The sequence below is a fragment of the Phocoena sinus genome, chromosome 3 (genome assembly GCF_008692025.1).
Source record: "Phocoena sinus isolate mPhoSin1 chromosome 3, mPhoSin1.pri, whole genome shotgun sequence".
NCBI classification, from domain to species: domain Eukaryota; kingdom Metazoa; phylum Chordata; class Mammalia; order Artiodactyla; family Phocoenidae; genus Phocoena; species Phocoena sinus.
The window spans coordinates 164,622,428-164,640,926 of NC_045765.1; the positions used below are offsets into that span (position 1 = coordinate 164,622,428).

Genomic DNA, 18,499 nt, shown 5'->3' on the forward strand with positions numbered 1-18,499 from the left:
AAGGGGGTGGGGAGGCTGAGTTATTCTTGTGACATTCCCAACAGGAGAGTTGAGGTCACATGCTGAGGCTTGTTTGATTGGCAAGAATCTGGGAAACCATATTTTCTGGGCTTAATCAATGTAATTTTACCTGGCCATCACACTAAAGAATTAGAGGTTGTTTGGAAAGAGAATGGTAAGGTAGCTGTTCAGAAACAAAGGGTGATTTTTCATACCCGCTGGCCTAGACACACCGCATGTGCAGACCACAGTGAGTTCACATTCCCATAACACACAAGGGGAGTAGGTATGGTGGCATAATCCAATTGTGATTATATAAACTAAGTGAAAGCCCCTTGGCCAACCAAGGTCCAACGTGCTCAAAACTAAAACAAAATAGATTTTCTAGAGAGGTGCTAGCAATATCTATATTAACAAATGAGGTAGTAGGAACTGGTCCCCTGGCTCCCAACACCTCCTTATACAAAAGACTTATTTTACCAAAGCAAGTCAGCTTTTCTAGGTCAGCTTTGTAGATTATTAGCGTCAAAATAGAGTGTTCTCCCTATGGCTTTGACAGTATCCAATATAGTTCAGGCTAATAAGGAAACTCAGTGGGCACCAGGGATTTCAGTGCTGTCATTGATCTGGAAAATTCTTTATTTTTTGCCCCAATTCCAATTTCTGAGAAAAAGCCAATCTCAATTGGCCTATACCTGAGAGACCGTACCGTCTATTGTAACAGTTCTCACACAGGATATGTTAATTCTCTTATCTGTGGCCAAAATTCTTGTGAAGGGACTCACATTTACTGATGATAGAAGATACTCTGATATATGACTTTGATGGTGTAATGATTATCAGGCCTATAAAAGAGCAGGCCAACAGAATTGCAACTAGGGTGACTCATGACAAGGTGAAGCTGGCTTGTAAATTCTGCAGAATTATGAGGGGTGACCCAACAAGGAATATTTGAAGAATCAGGGCTATTTCTCAACTGATGAAAAATATTTTCCTGATGCCACTCTGAAATGAATAAGAAACATAATACTTGGTAGAACTCCTTGGGTCCTGGAGAAATCATATCTCAAATCTGGGGATATTATCAAGTCCCATTAGAATAAAAGAAAAGAAGGGGAAAGAGAAGGAAAAAAAGAAAAGGAAAGAAAGAGAGTTGCTTTTTTTTTTTTTTTTTTTTTTTTTGCGGTACGCAGGCCTCTCACTGCTGTGGCCTCTCCCGTTGCGGAGCACAGGCTCTGGACGCGCAGTCTCAGCGGCCATGGCTCACGGGCCTAGCCGCTCCACAGCATGTGGGATCCTCGCAGACCGGGGCCCGAACCCGCGTCCCCTGCATCGGCAGGCGGACTCCCAACCACTGCACCACCAGGGAAGCCTGAGAGTCGCTTTTGAAGGTCGTCCCAACAACAAAACTTCTTCAGGTCTTCAGTGGATAAGAGTATCGAGTATAACTTCCACATGCCTAAAATCCACACTTCTTTATCCAAACAGTGACAAATACCCAATGAGACTGGAGTTTATGGCAAAATCGAGTAAGGGCAGCAGAAGGACAACCTTAAGGTTTTGAACATACTGACTGCCTCACTCCACCTTTAGGTATTTACTTTGTAGAAGGTGATCCATGGCTTGCTCTGGGCACTAGTAGAGATTACTTGCATCTTCAAGAGATATTTGAGGCCTGAAATTCCTTTTGAGCCTTGGAGGAAACACTGACGTAAGAAAGGGTCTGTCCAAAATCTCTCTGATTGAGTGCAAGGATTTGCTCAAGAACCTCTAGGTTTGGCTTACCAAAGGTGTCCACTAGATGCATCAACAGGATGCCTTAGATGCCTTAGAACCCAGGTTCCCTGCTTTATCGTTTTCATCCTCTTCTACAGAGAAATCAGAGGCCCAGACTATGCCTCCTTCCCAGAACAAGTCCAGCAAGAGCAGGACTTGCAGACAAGAGCATTAAAACGATGCAGGAGGAACACTTTGGGAAGGCTGCCTCCTTCCAACCTAGTTTTTCAAAAAGTTAATGTTAACAGGACAAAAACCAAAACCGAAACACCAGAGTTTATGTTCCTAGTTGGCCATGTTGTATTCTTCTGAATGATCATCTGAAATACTAGTTATAGAGAGTCATTCATTACTCATATAGACAGGTTCAGCCATCCAGCGTGCAACCTGCCCCATTGGGAGGACCCTTTCTGTCTTTCCTCATTGAAGTTATCTCAAGAGAGAATCATGTAACACTGGCTGGTGTGCAGTGACCAGTGGATTAGCCATTGAGTCCAGAAAATGGGCAAAGAGCGATGCCCTATCCTTGGTACTTCTTTATACAGAGCAAATATACAGAGAGATATGAGACTGCCTTGGTTCTACCAGACTTAAATTTGTCCTGGTGATCTAGATACACGTCAACCAAGAGCCAAAGGATAAGCCCTGGTGGTTAGGCAGGTGATCTGTTGGTCCTGACTATGTAGACAGTAACTTAGGCGTTGGAAATGGATGGGCAGAGCAGCCCTGTGCTCTCCACAAGTGGGCTGATAGAAGCAGTGAAGCCTGGAGGGCAGCTCATGAACACATGATAGATCAACAGTAGATCGACAATAGATTGACTGACTCCACCTGTGTATGGGCTTCGTATTGCTGTTGTAACAAACTACCAAAAATGTAGTGCTTTAACAGAATGTAACTTTATTATCTAATAGCTCTGGAGCTCAGAAGTCCAAAATTGGTCTTACTGGGCTTAACTAGGGAAGAATTCGTTTTCTTACCTTCTCCTGTTTCTAGAGGCTTCCCACATTCCTTGGTTTATGGCCCCTTCGATCTTTAAGGCCAGTGGTAGCTCGGTGAGTCTTTCTCATGCTGCCATCCTTCTGATTCTGACTCTTCTGTCTCCCTCTTCCTCTTATGTAAAAGAACTTCATGAAGACACTGGCCTCACCCAGATCACCCAGGATAAACTCTTTAAGGTCAGCTGACCAGCAGCCTTAATTCCATGTAGAGCCTTCATTCCCCTTTGCCATGTAACGTGCATATTTGTAGGTTTCAGGGATTAGGATATGGACGTCTTTGGGATGGCATTATTCTGCCTGCACAACCTGTTAGAGCAAAGAAACCCTGGCAAGCCATACCTCTGACTGAAGAATGCCACGTGACCTCCGGCTCTGTGGAGCTCTCTGCCTACAGATAAGGTTCTGGATTCTTCCCACTAAGAAAGCACTTTTCCCTTGATTAGGTTGGCTTTGTCACATCAGTCTGTTTCATCTTGATGGCCACGGGGTCTCGAAAGCAAGTGCACTGATCATGTGTTGGGCAGGTGCCAATTCTTGTTATGAAAAGTCCCTTCCAAGTATTTTAACGTAAATCACAATTTTCTTCATTTTGTCATTCAGACTTGCCAGGTCCCCACCCCTGTGAGCATGGATATCTATATTAATAAATATCCCACAGTTTTTCATATTACCTCACAGAGTTTCCAAAGCTAACATTTTTCTCCTTTTTGCTAGTCTTCCAGGCTCTAGATTTAATTTTTTTCTGCAATAAGCATCCTAAGAAATGAATCAATAGATGATAATTTGCTTTGCAATTTAGATTTTTCCATTTTAGTGTCTTCAACCCTGAAGAGTGACAGCGGAATGTGAAGATTTTGAATTATGAATAATCTTCCTTATTGTTCTGACTTTTATCTGTCTCTTTACCGTTTAGCCCAAGTTCATCTAATGGAAATTGGATATTCAACTATGGGCCTGAGTGCTACACTATTTCACATGCTTTTATATGTTTTTTTGCATTAAAGAAGACAAGAAATTTGCATACCTATAATTAGCTAATATATTCAGCATTGGCTCCTATAAACAAGATGCAGGTGTATGTAGTAGAGAAGCATTTTATACGTAGTGTTGGCTTTCACTTGTGGGAAAAAGTACTCTCACTTCATGAAGTGAAAAGGTAAAGTTATAAGAAAAACATTTTTTTTTAATTTTTATTTATTTATTTATGACTGTGTTGGGTCTTCGTTTCTGTGCGTGGGCTTTCTCTAGTTGTGGCGAGCGGGGGCCAATCTTCATTGCGGTGCATGGGCCTCTCACTGTCGCGGCCTCTCTTGTTGCGGAGCACAAGCTCCAGACGTGCAGGCTCAGTATTTGTGGCTCACGGGCCTAGTTGCTCCGCAGCATGTGGGATCTTCCCAGACCAGGGCTCGAACCTGTGTCCCCTGAATTGGCAGGCAGATTCTCAACCACTGCGCCACCAGGGAAGCCCAGAAAAACATTTTTTAAATGTGCATAACATTTGCTGGTCCACTCTCATTATATTTACAGTTGTACCATATTCTAAGGTTCTAAGATCTCTTCTTAGGCACCGGAAGTCTTTGTTCTTAAGTTCTAATTTGCTTGCTTGGCATATGATATTTCTCCTAAAGGGTGGACTGTAAAAATTGGCTTTATTTCAAAAGTTCAAAAATTTTATCATCAAAACTGCATTGCTCAAAACATAATATGTATCATCTGTGTGCCAGATAATTCTCTCAGCCCTGGGGATTCAGTGTTGAACAAATCAGGCAAGATTTCTGCTCTCACAGCTTTATATCCTTCTGGGTAGGAGTGGGGCAGAAAATCAACAGAGAAATATGTATATGAAATGTACTAGATGGTAAATGGGAGCGAAGGAGGAATCCAGAGATGGGGACATGGACCAGGAGAGGAGGGGGAGTGGTGTAGAGTCACGTGCTAGTTTTGATGGTTTATCAGGCTGAGCAGATTCTGACTGACTGCTGTGTGTACAGAATTTCAAAACAAAACAAAATTCTCCCTTAGGTCCCTGCTTTGTTATTAGTGCTCCACAGCCACCAGCCTGTTAACAACAGAGTATAACTGTCGATTTCCTTCTAGTCTGGAAAAAAAAAAACGTATGCAGTAGCACACGTAACTCATTTGAAAATTCTTAAAGAATTAAAAATGCAAACCAAAGCATTTATGTATCTAGCATGTTTTAAATGAATAGTTAGAAAATCAGTAAAGAAGACAGAAAATAAGGAAACTTTTTAAACCTGGGATATTATATGTTGAAGATTTTTAAAAAGAGTATCGATAAACTATGCAGAGAACTAAAATTTGAAAATAGGGTAAAAGAATTTTATCCTTTAGAATCGGGGTTCTTATCATTTAACCGGGTACACTCCAGGACAGAAGATCTTTGAACCAAAATTATTAACTTAGAGAAATAACAGTCTTCTCAATCTCTGTGGCTGTTTTTTTTTTTTTTTTTTATTAGAAGGTAGAATACCTACTGAACAGGTCCTTTAAACCCACAAGTGTGAGTTATAAAAACAAGGAAAATGAGTGCTACAAAACTTAAATTGGAATAAAATAATTGAAAGAACTGAATGACTCCCATGTTGGTAGGGGAAGGGAAAGGAGACATTTCTGAATTGCTTTCCCTTTTAAATATGTACATATAGGCGTAGTTCAGACATATTGTGGATTCAGCCCCAGACCACCACAATAAATGGAAGATTGAAATAAAGCAGGTCACACAAATTTTTGGTTTCCCGGTGCATATAAAAATTCTGTTTACACTATACTGTACTTTATTAAGTGTGCAACAGCATTATACCTGAAAAACAATTTCCATACCTTATTTAAAAAATACTTTAGTGCTAAAAAATGCTAACCATCATGTGAGTCTTCAGCGAGTCACAATCTTTTTGCAGTTGATCACTGATCAGAAATCACTGTCACATGGTTACCAGAGGGGAAGGGTTGGGGGGACGGATAGTTAGGGAGTTTGGGGTTGACACGTACACACTGCTATATTTAAAATGGATAACCAGCAAGGACCTACTGTATAGCACAGGGAACTCTGCTTCATGTTATGTAACAACCTAAATGGGAGAAGAACTTGAAAAAGAATAGATACGTGTATATGTATAACTGAATCAACTTTGCTGTACACCTGAAACTATCACTACATTGTTAATCAACTGTACTCCAATATAGAATTAAAAAGTTTAAAAAATAAAAAATAATTTTAAAAAGAAATCACGATAACAAATATAATAATAATGAAAAAGTTTGAAATTTTGCGAGAATTACCAAAATGTGACACAGAGACATGAAGTGAGCAAGTACTGTTGGAAAAATAGCACCAGTAGACTTGCTCAACACAGGGTTGCCACAGACCTTCAACTTGTAAAAAACACAGTATCTGCAAAGCACAATAAACCGAAGTATAATAAAACGAGGTATGCCTGTATAAATATATATTTATTTGTTTGTACATATACATTTATTGGTAACTATTTTCTACATTATGATATGTGTGTAACACTCTAGTGTATATGTGTGTCAAATTATAGACATGGATGTGATTTAGTACTAGTCACTTACTAAAATTACTAGGGCAGTTGTGATGCTGTTAGAATTTCTAAGGTACCATCCACCTGATGCCTGGAGTAAAGTCTCTTTCTTCATAAAGGATGACACACGGGTTTAGGCTGCACTGCATTGCACTTGATGGGATTTCTTAGTACCTAATTTTTAAAATTTAAAAGGTCACAGACGCACCAAACAAGTGTGTTTTCTTATTACACCAAGATCCAAGTGTCATATAAATGTTCTGCTTGGGCTGATGGACAAAATGAAGAGTGAATAACATTTAATCAGCTGACAGTATCATTGGATAACTCATATTTCAAGATGCCATGTTGCAGACAGATTTCCCTGGTAACAGCTTTCTCTGTGTTCAAGAGAAACATGGGGGGAAATGAGGTTGACATGTTCCGGTTTGTGGATTCTCAAAAGCACTGGTCACAGCTGTTGAACCCGACGAGTGGGGAGCTCTGAGTGGTGGAACTTATGGTTTTACCTTTTGCTCAGCTTCTGGGATCCCCTGCAGCCTCCACTCTGATTCTGGAGGCAGAGCTAACTGGAGAAGTATGAGACGGGCTTCTCCAGTTTCCTTGGTGGGGCTCAGAGCACAGAGCTAGCAAAATAAGAAAATCAAAGTTAATTTAAACAAATGATTGAGAGATGCAGGAAACCCAGCATGCATGTTACACTCTATAAATTCCCAGATGCCAGGAAAGTGGTCAGAAAATGTTTGATATCTAGGATATACTTCTGCACGACACATGATGCCTTCTTTGCGACACTGTCAAGTTAATTCTCTTGCCTCATTGCCACAACTGCCATCCCTCTGCTCAAAAAGCATGAGTGGGTCTCCACATCCTATGGCCGCTGACATTTTCCTTGTTCTTGTGGGTTTCAGTGCCAGCCTTAGCCTGGCCCCTTGCCGGCATCCCAACATTTCCTGAGTCCCGCCTCTGGGAGGTGCTCTATGCAGACAGATGCTCCTCTCCACGCGCCTCCCATGCTCTCCCACCTCCGCTGCCGATCGCTCTTCAGAGCCATCATCCATGTGAGCTGCAGGAATCTTGGGCTACTGGCCAAAGAAACTTCCTACAAGCGTACCAGTCCCTTAAGTTCAGTGATTTTTCTTTAAAATCCCACAAGTTTTATATTCTACTTCGTAAAGTGTCCAAGTCTGATTATAAAATAATAGTAGCAGTAATAATAATAATAATAATACCCCCTAATCTTTGGGTAAATTTAAGGGCCAAGAAGATGTACCACCATCTAACACACTGGTGCCTACTCTTCCCCCGCAACCCTACCGTAACTTGTCCCCCACTTTCTAAGCATGGACTACCCCAAGCATTTTAGAATTTAATCATGTTCTACACTGTATAGTTCACCAGTTTTAATCTTCTTAAAATCAATACAGCTGTTATTTCTTCCAGAAGTAATTCCCCCCGCTCCACTTCCCAAGGAGGCTGGTTTCATGCCTTTCCTGTGGGCTTCAGAGCACCTTGTTTGTTCCTGTGCATATCTCCTGTCCATGAGATCTTCAAGGAGCATAGAACAGTGCTTAGTAAATGTCAGCTGAACTGAACAAAACTAAAATTCTTTTCTCAACCAATGTTTACTCCAGTAAATGTTGGCTTGTTGCTACCACAAAAGAGCCTATGAACAAATATATCTCCCGGACTTATAGGTGACTTTGTCACCTAAAATAGAAAAAAAAAAAAAAAGGACATATGCACAACAGGAAAACACTTAAGCAAATTTTATATTCTGTACAATTTTTGTAGGTATAATGAAAGTTTTACTTGATATAGTTTAAATTTTTAAAAATTTAGATATTTAACTTAAAAATAAAATAAATGCATAGGAAAGTTTTCTCTACATATCTATCATAACTCCTTTTGGTGGAATATGTTAGGTTTACTTTAATATTCATTATTTGTTATAACCATAGGCTATCTAAGATATGAAACAATTTCTCTATTATTGCTATGTCTGTATTATGCATATTTTTATATTTTAGAAAGATGTTCTTTTCCATCTGGCAATAACAGAAGAATCACAATTTTTTAAATGTGCACTTTCATAATGCCAGTGAAATAGAAATTGAAATGAGACGCTGTGTCTTTCATAAACACTGCCATCTGTCGGTCAACCAAAAACTATTGTGATGATTATCAACATACTTGTTTTATTAAAAATGAAAGGCCAAAAACCTTAGTCACTAGTGATTCCTTTCTTTCGGTCAGACCCCATATTTTCCCCATTTTTCTACCTGCAACACAGATCTAGAATTTCACCATTTCTTCGCACTTGCATTCCCATCATTCCGATCTAAAGCTACCGAGTTTCTCAAACCTGGACAATCTCACTGGTGTCCCTGCCTCTACCTTGGGGCCCCTACAGTCTGTTCTCCACATGGCACATGCAACAGTCTTTAAATAAGCATGTTAGGTCAACTCTCATTCCCATCTTCTTCAGAGTACACCCAATGCCCTAGTGGTCAAAAGGCCCCAGATCCAGCCCTGCACCACCTAGCTGTCACCCCATCTCATCTCTCCTTCACTCTGCTCCAGCCACACGGAACTCCTTGCCCTTACTTGGGACCCTCCATCACTCCCTCGTGTCATTGGTCTCTGCTCAAACATTCCCTAATCATGGTACCCGGACTGGCCCCATGCAACACCTTCCTGCGTGCTCCATCCTGTTTTCCTCTCTTCTATATGGTTCTTATCACCAGAGAAGATCTGGGTTTTGAGGGGCTTAAAGCTTGTACAATTTGATGGATCCTCTTTAAGGATCAAAATTATAACTAGAAAATTGCTAGGTCCTCCTTCAGGTAGAGCTGCCTCTGTTTTTCACTACTGAAATGATCTTATTAGCTTCATTGCTGGTTTCTTTGGTTTCTGATTCCTCTACAGATATGTGGACTCCTTTAAAGGAAGGACCCGGTCCATCTCCCCCACTCTGAGCCCAGCACCTGAACAGACTAGCCATTCCATAACCATGGGTCAAAGAGGGACTGTCCAACCTGTACAACAGTGAAAGCTTTGGGGTTAATATTTGTGGGCTTCCTGCATTCACATCCTGAGATCTTATAATAATTTTTAAATAGTTAAGTTATTACGTCTGCCTTACACAAGTCTGTGTTTTCAAAATTTATGTGCGCTCATCTAAAATTCTCTTTTGAGATGCTGAAGTGTCGGAATTTAGTGTTGCCGCTTACGATATGTTACGAGTTCAGTTTGGAACACAATAACAGAGACTTTTATTGGAGGCATTCTTTGTAGTTGCCACTACTTAGTGATTTTGTATCTTGTATGTGCAAGGACAGCTCAAAACTTACGCCAGGTAATGGAAACCATTAGCCATATTTAGAACATTTGAGTGTGTCTGAGTGTCATCTTTAGAAAATGAATTTGTGGAATCCATTGAAATTCTTGCTTGTTAAAAAAGAAAAGAGGGGCCTTTCCTGAGTGCTCTTACAGAATAATGTTGAAACTCACAGCAATTCTGAGTGCCCAGGAGTGTTTGTGGAGGGTGTCAGCTCCCAGTCTCCAGCTGCACATCTCTGAGGCCCCTTTTGACCTCCTGCCCGCTTCACTGGTGGCAGCAAGTTTTTGAGTAGAGAATCGTGCTGCTGGCTTCTCATCCACTTAGACTGACTATTTCATTCTGCGATGGGGGAACGTCTAGAAAACTTCTCTGCTTATGATCGCAGCTAACAAGAGGGGAATCGAAAGGGGCAAGGACTCTGGTATATGTAATTTGTTTGCAATGGTTCAGGTGTTTTGTTCCTTTTAAAGTGTTTTGTAAAATGCGTCACTGGGCGGAATAATGATTCATGTTCAGACTAAAAGAAAGGGCTTTTCTCCTTTTACCTTTATCTCTTTAAATTATAGGATAATGAGGGTGATGAGAACGTGAATGTTCAAACTGCTGTAAAACAGATCATTTCAGAGATTTTGATGGGAAATAGTTTTCTTTAAACAGAGATATGGACAGGAACCTTTTACTAATGCATAACTCATACAATATCAGCTACTTCTCTTAAATTGAGGATAGTTTAAAAAAAAAAAGATGGGCTTCCCTGGTGGTGCAGTGGTTAAGAATCCACCTGCCAATGCAGGGGACACGGGTTCGAGCCCTGGTCCGGGAAGATCCCTCATGCTGTGGAGCAACTAAGCCCGTGCGCCACACCTACTGAGCCTGCACTCTAGAGCCTGTGAGCCACAACTACTGAGCCTACGTGCCACAACTACTGAAGCCTGTGTGCCTAGAGCCCGTGCTCCGCAACAAGAGAAGCCACTGCAATGAGAAGCCCGTGCACCGCGATGAAGAGTAGCCCCCGCTCACCGCAACTAGAGAAAGCCCACGTTCAGCAATGAAGACCCAACACAGCCAAAAATAAATAAAATAAAATAAATATTTATAAAGAATAAGTAAATAAAAAAAGTTTTTAAAAGGGAAAACATGTTCAGATTCCCCCCTACCATTTTGTTATATGTTCATGCGGTTACCTCTGTGATGGTCTTCAGTGCCAGCTGAAGTCAAGTTCGGTGGAGTGGGAGCTGGATTTGGTGCCAGCTGAAGTCAAGTTCGGTGGAGTGGGAGCTGGATTTGGTGCCAGCTGAAGTCAAGTTCGGTGGAGTGGGAGCTGGATTTGGAAATCTGTCCAGGGTGACAAAGATTCTAGGAGTGTAGGGGCCTTTGGACTGGAAAAATAAGGGAACTCAAATAACAATAATAATGTAGTTGTAGACTTGTTTATTCTTTCCATGTCAGTTTCAAAAACCAAAGAGCTTTCTGCTACACACAGAGATGAAACCAAAACCCCTACTCATCCCACATCATGGCGCATGAGTAGCATCTGGGAGAATCTACGTGAAACTAGAACCTTCACAGACATTTAACTTGTTACTGTTTATATGTTTTGCTGCTGGTTGCATTTTTTTTATTACAGGCTAATTTGTTAAAAATCAAAACATGGTCCTTCTCTCTTTTTGCCTAGTAATTCTCTCTATATTTCAGGAAAAAAGTTTACTCTTTTTCCCAGAACTAGTATCACCTCAAAATTATTTTGAATGCCTTTTTTATTTTCCTGATCAATTCAGTTACTATAACAAGAAAAAACATTGCATTTCTGTTCTTCTTAAAATATAGATCAATTAATTCACTGTACTTCCCTTGGAAATATATCTAGCAAAATATCTCAGGGGTTCAATACTGATGCAGCAATATTGATATTATTTCTTATACATGACCAATACAATTCACACAGCTCATTCTAGAATAAATATATCCCTTATATAATCTCATTAGTGGTATACCAGAATGGATTAATGACATATTCAATAATATTCAGTTTATACACTCAATGAAATTGATGAAGTTATAACTCTGAATTATATGCCTTTCACTGATTCTATCATATGTTATATGAGCATATTTAAGTTGAGTCATATATCGACCAGGTAATAAGTCAATTAAGAACATCCTTTAACAAGTTGATACAGTGGATAGTTCCTTGACAGATATTTACTGAGCTCATTGTTAAACAATTCACATTTGAGATTTCATTTAATCCTAAAAACAACCCTACGAGACAGGTTCACATTCTGTTCATGTTTTACAGACATTTAAGTAACTTGCCTCGGGGTACATGGGTTTTAAGAGAAGGAGGGATGATTTGAATCCAGTTGCTCCAGCTTCATAACCAGCACCACCAAAACACAATAGACCCTCTTTCTAAAACATAATTTGAAAAGAAACATAAGTCATCTTGGTTTACCTGTTGAATGGAGAAAGTAGATCATTTCCCACAACTGTAAAGAGAGATGTATTTTCTCTCAAAATTCTCAAAAATAGTTTCTATCATAAAACCAAAAATGATTTTAGCCTTTAAGAATTGTACTTCTATTTTACTCAGAGGCAACTGCATGTACATACATCAACTCAAATTATACAGAAACTACGATGGCTTAACCATGAGGACGAGAGGTGGAGTTCGTTGAGATAAAATATGTATTTTACAAACTGATAACCTTGCAATTTCTGCATTAAAGTTGACAGTGAGATTCAGTTACCTCTGGTTAAGCCTCTGGTTTCAGATCTACAAACTTTGTATCTTCCGGTAGCTTTTTTTTTTTTTTTTTTTTGGCGGTACGCGGGCCTCTCACTGCCGTGGCCTCTCCCATTGCGGAGCACAGGCTCCGGACGCGCAGGCTCAGCGGCCATGGCTCACGGGTCCAGCCGCTCCATGGCATGTGGGATCTTCCCGGACCGGGGCACGAACCCACGTCCCCTGCATCAGCAGACAGACTCTCAACCACTGCGCCACCAGGGAAGCCCATTCCAGTAGCTTTTTAAGCAGAGAAAATTACTTAATTTTTAAACATTCATAAGGAATATAAAACAACTGTATCTTTTGCCAATTTTTCTAACCAACACCATTGAAAAATAACAGTTAATTGGAAATTTACTGAAATCACTGAGTACTTCTTTTTAGTCAGCTTTCTATAAACCAGTTCTCAGACATTGTGCCTTGATCATAAATATCTCGAGCAAGAGGAAGTACTATGTGTTCTTAGTCCTGCAGACTAGAATTTAAATTTACTTTGCATCTCAGGTCCAGCCTAGTTTCTTTTAGCACAAAGCCAGAAGCACAAAAATATATCCATGTTGCTTCCAGTAGACTAGATCCCAGAGGCAGAGAAATGTATACCCAGGTCCTTAGCTGTTTGAGGTCCTTATCTCGCCAACCAGTAGGTTGACAAAAGGCTACTCCAGTCTCTTTTCTCTTCTAATCCCTGCTCCAAATTCCTCTCCCTTTTAAATGCAGAGTAGGTGAGCAATCTCATTTGTTGCCATGAACACCTGTAACCCATGCCCTCAGGGTCTGACGATCCTCAAACTAACCTTTCATACTATTTTTCTGAATGAAGACCGGTACCTCCCAAGAGGAATCCTGTTTCCTGATAACTTTTCCACCCGATATACATCATCATCATCATTAAAGTTTTATGAAGGCTGTCATTAACATACAAACACTGCTTTACTTGGATATGTTCTAAATTATTCATTGATGTTGATATCAACTTAATGATAATAGCTAATTCATTTGGTAAATATAGTTTATTCTCAATGAATGCAAATAACATTAAGAGCACCAGATCCATTAAATGGTGAGGCCCCATTTTTTGCAATGGGCGATATTGCATTACTTGCATTTTTCTTGTATTTAATTTAATTGCCCAACCATTTGTTTTCTGAGTTAAAAGGGTTTTATATATATTCTGCCTTGTTATGAAGGGACAAAGAAGAAAACCACTGCATCCTACTCCTGAATGATTTTTAGATAATTTTAGTTCCAGAATCTAAATTGATAAAAGCTCTTTTAAACAGTGGACTGGATGGCAAAGGTACATAAGCTGTTTCATTCTTCCCTGGTGCAAACTGGATGAGCTTTACTGATTCTTTGCGCATACAACCCAGCTTTCATCCCCAAGAGACTGTCTACATTAGGTTTAAGAAGGTTCTCTTTGTAAACAACCTAAAAGGACAGGTAGCAGGGCAAAGTTTTGCTTTGTTTGATTGGTTAATTCATTTTTATTTCCCCTGGGTATGGAGCTCATTAGCCTCCAACTTTCTTACTTCTTATATAGATTACTTCCTCCATCTAAATTCCTGAAGTTCACAGCTTAGCAGAGAAATAAACATGAGCTATTGGCACAGGAACTAAAGTGGACCATGTATCAAAGAATCATTTAATAAACGAATTTAAGATTATCTAATCAGGGCTTCCCTGGTGGCGCAGTGGTTGAGAGTCCGCCTGCCGATGCAGGGGATGCAGGTTCGTGCCCTGGTCTGGGAAGATCCCACATGCCGCGGAGCGGCTGGGCCCGTGAGCCATGGCCGCTGAGCCTGCGCGTCAGGAGCCTGTGCTCCGCAGCGAGAGAGGCCACAGAAGTGAGAGACCTGCATACCGCAACAAAACAAAGCAAAAAAACGTGTACCGCAAAAAAAAAAAAAAGATTGTCTAATCGGATTATGTATGAAAAGCCCTCTCCAGTCATTCCCTGTCAAGTTCAAGAAAGTAGGAGATGTGAGATTTGTTCAGTCCAGATCCAACTCAAGCTATTGTTTCCCTATATGTATTTCAGTATTGATAGTTTTTTTTCAATGATTTGTATTAATGTAAATAAATTGGAATCACACAGTCAGAATGAAAAGAGAAAGAAACACAACAATAAGATACTACTACAATCTAGTAGAATGGCCAAAATGCAGAGCACTGACAACACGAAATGATGGCGAGGATGTGTAGCAACAGAAACTCTCATTCACTACTGGTGGGATGCAAAATGGTACAGCCACCTGGGAAGACAGTTTGGTGGTTTCTTACAAAACTAAACATCCTCTCACTGTACAACCCAGCAATAGCTCTCTTTGGTATTTACCCAAAGGAGTTAAAAATGTATGTCCTCACAGAAACTTGCACACAGATGTTTATAGCAGCTTTCTTCCTAATTGTCAAAACATAGAAGCAACCAAGATGTCTTTTAGTAGGTGAATGGATCAACTATGTTACATCTAGACGGTGAAATGTGATTCATCACTAAAAAAAAACGAGCTGTCAAAACTGTGCAAAGACATGGAGGAATCTTAAATGCATACACTAGGTGAAAGAAGCCGGTCTGAGAAGGCTGCTTACTGGATGATTCCCACTCGATGACATTCTAGAAAAGGCAAAACCGTGGAGACCGTAAAAAGATCAGTGATTTCTCCAGGGGTTCATGAGGAGGGGTGGGGGGATGAACAGGCAGAGCAAAGAGGGCTTTTAGGGCAGTGACATTATTCTATGTGACACTATAATGGTGGATACATGTCATTATACATTTATCAAGACCCATAGAATGTACAACACCCAAGAGTGAACCCTACAGTAAACTGTGTACTTCGGGTGATAATGGTGTATCAGTGTAGGTGCACAGATCGTAACAGATGTAGGGCTCTGGGGAGGATGTTGATAATGGAGGAGACCGTGCATGTGTAAGGGCAGTGATATATGGGAAATCTCTGTACTTTCTGCTCAAACGTGCTGTGAACAAAAAACTGCTCTAAAAAATAACTTCTATTAAAAGAAACTTTTTAGAGAGAGAGAAGGAAACTGACATACGATAAACACTGTGCCATTCTTCCACTCATCTGATCCATATTTATTGACTCAGCACTCTGTGACAGGCTTTCTGCTCCTGGGTTTGATTTTGTTATGATTTGCAGAGATTGGATATGATATTATATAACGTCTTATTGACTTGGTTTCAATAATAGTAGACCTAGAATTTTTAAAGATTTGACTTTTGAAGAATTCTGCGTGAGGATGATGAAGGGAGGAAGAAGAAGGGGTACACTGGCCTGGAATGATAGCATGGGGACCAAAACAAGGGCCCCGCCTCTTGGATGTGGAGTGATCGTTGGAGAGGATTAAAGAAAAATAGACTGCTTTAAAGAAAAATAGCGGGAGAGGAAGTACCTTTTAAAAAGGTACCTTTTTAGAAAGGAGAGTTTCCCCTGATCATCTTTCAGAGAGTTCTACTTTGTTAATGTTTACAGTTGGTTTGTTTGGAGCCTTATAAGAGCTTAAGGTTGGACACAAGAAGAAACTAGAAGAATTGGATGCCAGGAGAAGTTGAAGAGAGAGAGGATCCAGGGGAAAAGCAGAGGGGAAGTGAACAGGGCAACATTGGACCCATCCATACCACCAGAGGTCCTGCAAGGAATCAAGACCCTGCAAGAGAATTGAAAGTCTGCCCTACGGCTCTCTTTCGGGTCCTGCTGGGAGCGGGGAGGCTGCAGGAGGGGGCAGAACCAAGGACCTGACCATCACATTCACGTCTGTGATGGTCAACTCTGACGAATGTTTGGCTTCAGAAAACTGAAGTAGGATTCTCATATGCTTAGGTAAAATTCAATCCCAAGAAAACAAAAGTTTTTTTTTTTTATATTGATGATCCGGTGACCCTCAAAATAAGAGCAAATGAAAAAGTTAATCTTATTTGTGTTGCTCTAAATGGGTTAAAATAGAATTGAAGGTTTCCTTATAAAGTTGGATATATGGCATTAATTAGGGTCACACTGAAAACAGCATTTTCTCATTATACATTAAGAATTGATATTGCCTTCATTTTGAATTCATTTTCCCTTTTCAAGCTTTGGAATAGTATTTTAATAGCTTAATTCATTAAGTCATATGAATGGGAAATATATTATCGTAAATTAGGGATCTTAACTAAAATATACAGAATAGCTAAGGTAGAGAGATAGATGGATTTACTTCACCATTTATCTTTAATACATAACCAATTGGTGAACTGTAAGAATGGCTTTATTACCACTTTTATAATAGTTTCATTATTAAAATAATTAAACCTAGATAATTTTAACGTACAACACATACACGCAGACACAAAAACATTGAGAAAATGACATTCATAGTTTAACCTTTTTTGTACAAATGGAAATAAAAATAAAATGCATGTGTTAAAGCTCAGATGTATTTACGGGTCACATGTATAGCAAGAGATTTCAGCTCTCTTGGGTGAGTGCCAAGCAGGCCCTGGGTCAAACTGTAGGTTGAGAAAAAGTGGTTTTCTGATCCTTTGATAGCTTTTTCTAATTGCCCAATGGTCCCTTTAGCCACCTTGCACCGGTGCTATCACCAATGCAGACTGTACAGGCACCTCGGGGACATTAACGCCTGTCTCTACACCCCTGTCCCCCTCTGGGGGTGGAGCTGTGTGGAGGTCTCCTCTCCTCTCCTCTCCTCTCCTCTATCCCTGGTCCTGATCTCACGGGAGGTGTGACACCACAGTCATGTTTTCTAAATTAGGGACCTAGAGTCCATGAGTTCTGGGAGGATTTCAACTTTCTCTGTTTTCATTTGGTTGATGGATGAAAATAATTCCTCCAGGCATATTCTGAATCATGAGATGGTCCACCTTATGTGTGAGACATGCATCCTCATTTTTTTGTAAGCTGGTCCCAGAAGAGCTGCAGTAGCCCCTTGGAGATGTTCTTAGATGTTTACAAAAGGGCTTTTTGTTTGTTTGTTTTGTTTTCCTTTAAAGAGGACTGTTACTCAGTTTTGAGTTAGCTGACCTGAGAAACACTGCTATAACAAGTAATCCCTCCGCATTTACTCAAATACTTACTGAACTTCTACTGTGTGCCTGGCATTGCACTTGGAATAGGGATGGGGGTCTACCAATGAACAAGACAAAGAGACTTGCCTTCCAAGAATATACATTCTAGCAGAAGACAGACAATAACAAGAAACATAATAAAGAAGTTAGGACAAATGCTATGAAGGATTCTATGATAGATGAAGGTGAAACAAGACTGCTGGATTAGGGAGGTGGTGTGATTCAGATGGCAGTTTTAAACAGTGTAGCTGAGTGGCCTCCTGGAGAACGTGGCACTAGAGCACTGTCGAAAGAGTCTGGGGATCCGGCCCTGTGCCCCTGCACGTCTGTGGGATGAATGAGTTTTCTGTAATCAGAAAACTAAGTAGGGAAGGTGTCAGATTATATTTATTCATGCCAAATTATAATTCTTCAATCCCTGAGGGATATTGAGGTTAAAAAAAGGAAAGAATATTACTGAGTGAATTGTATGTATTCTTCTTCCAAATTCAGAAATATTCAAATAGAGCTCTGCTAATGAAAACTCCATGAAATGTTCTGTATGTTAACTAGACCATTTGTTTGCACTTTAAATTTTGAAATGGGTCTGACTATTAAAGGACAGCAAGGAGAAAACACATCTGGAAACATAGTGCAAGGGCTTTTTTTTAATTTATTTAAAAAAAGAAACGTTTTCTTTGGGTAAAAAGAACACCCAAATGTAATATTATTTTACTGTTGTTATTAATCAAATACCTACGTTCCGCAGAACATGACTCGGTCCTCGTGTTCAGACCAGCTGCCATTGTGGGTGACATTCTTAGTTTCCAGGTCTTCTCAGATGAAAAGACTTGTGTCATTTCTGGTTTTTCATTTGGCTTCTGGTTCCTTTGAAAGGTTGGGGAAGCATTCCCCTATGAAGCATCATTTTCACATTTTGTACAGCAATCCTGCAGCCCTTTAAGACAG

The 18,499-nt window shown here is 40.1% G+C and overlaps 1 protein-coding gene across 2 annotated transcripts in view; it reads left to right on the plus strand.

Moving 5' to 3' along the window:
- The window catches only part of CTNND2 (catenin delta 2), a 944,584-nt gene that overhangs the window by 705,270 nt on the left and 220,815 nt on the right, over window positions 1-18,499 (plus strand). The gene's annotated exons all lie outside the window — the stretch shown is intronic.